The sequence below is a fragment of the Malania oleifera genome, chromosome 7 (assembly GCF_029873635.1).
Source record: "Malania oleifera isolate guangnan ecotype guangnan chromosome 7, ASM2987363v1, whole genome shotgun sequence".
Classification (NCBI taxonomy): Eukaryota; Viridiplantae; Streptophyta; class Magnoliopsida; order Santalales; family Ximeniaceae; genus Malania; species Malania oleifera.
Window position 1 is genome coordinate 85,574,056 of NC_080423.1, and position 1,496 is coordinate 85,575,551.

Consider the following 1,496-nt stretch of genomic DNA (forward strand, 5'->3'; position numbering starts at 1 on the left):
TGAAAAGGCTCCCCCCAAGAATATGCATAAATTAAATTTAAACAATATAACACACGCATATTAACGAAAGAAGACAATTTAACACATATGCATTCTATTTTATTATTATAGCATAAACGCATACGTGCTTGCAGCTTAGCAAACCTCTCTCCCTTTTGGTCGTAACAAGATTTAACATTTTACTCACATAAAATCTCCTCCTTCTGATATCAGCAAAAGGGTTAAGCTAAGTAAAAAAAATTTGGTCATTAAAAAAACTTAACTTAAGAGAACTCCTCTTAAAAAAGTTACCCTCCTTTTTAATGCTTAAGTGCACAAAAAAAAAAAAAATCTCCCCCTTTATCATATAGTATATGGGCATATAAATATTGATCAACAAAGATATAGAATTTAAGCACATATGCAAGAAACAAGATATATTTAACGTAAAACCATTTCTTACTAAAAACAATTATAAATATGTATATAAATATATATATATATTCCCCTTATGATGTTATCAGAAAGTACTAGAGGATGTGCTTGCTGAAAAAGAAACTTTAATTTAAAGCGAGCAAGCAACATTATTCTGTTAAACATTTAAGCATAATTCAAAATATAGCTAGAATAACCAACCACATAAATCCTAAAGATATCATAAAGTTGAAAATAAGGATCATATGGCAAGACAAAAGACCCTGTCGCTAAGCAATTTAATTTCATTTAAGATATTCAATAAAAACATTATAATTAAGCACATGAGCCATCGTGAATCCAAAACAAATCTAAGCTAGACAAGTTGGTGAGCATAATAAGATAGAAATTTAATTTTGGATGCTCCCCCTATCGTTTTGAATCCAGACTTAGATGAAATAAGTTGCTCATACTAGTTAAAGACTAATTTCAATATGCCTAGGAGTATAAGTCATTCATTTTAAATCCTTTAAACCAACCATACTAATAATTTATCAACTATTTTGATTAGTATGGTCATCCCTATAGGCCATAAATGCATCGGAGAATATACATTAAGGCATTTCAATAGAGCTCATAACCTAGAACAATCCATATATATATTTATAGATCTTTAAGCACTGGATATGATATTCAAGGTTTTTCGAAGAGCCTCAATATTCAAAAAGTTAAGCATGATGCAAATGAGCCTCCTACATATTTGATGATTATGTTAGGATGAAGTTAAGTATTCAATTAATTTTCACTCATTCTTTCAAAAATAATTTAACATTCTTTTTATCATAATCTTGTTTTCACATGGTTTTATTTTTGGGAAATTTCTAGCAAAATTTTGGCAGCATGCCTTCTGTGAATAGAATAATTTACCATAAAACCTGTACCTAAACCTGATAGAATTACGCAATAAATTCAAATAATCTGCATTATGCAGATACCATTCAATTAAGGCATGCAAGAACCTATATCCACTACCAGCATGCAATTCACATCACTGCATCCGCCATGCAGGAGACATTTGAGTACAGACATGCATTTCAGTAGTA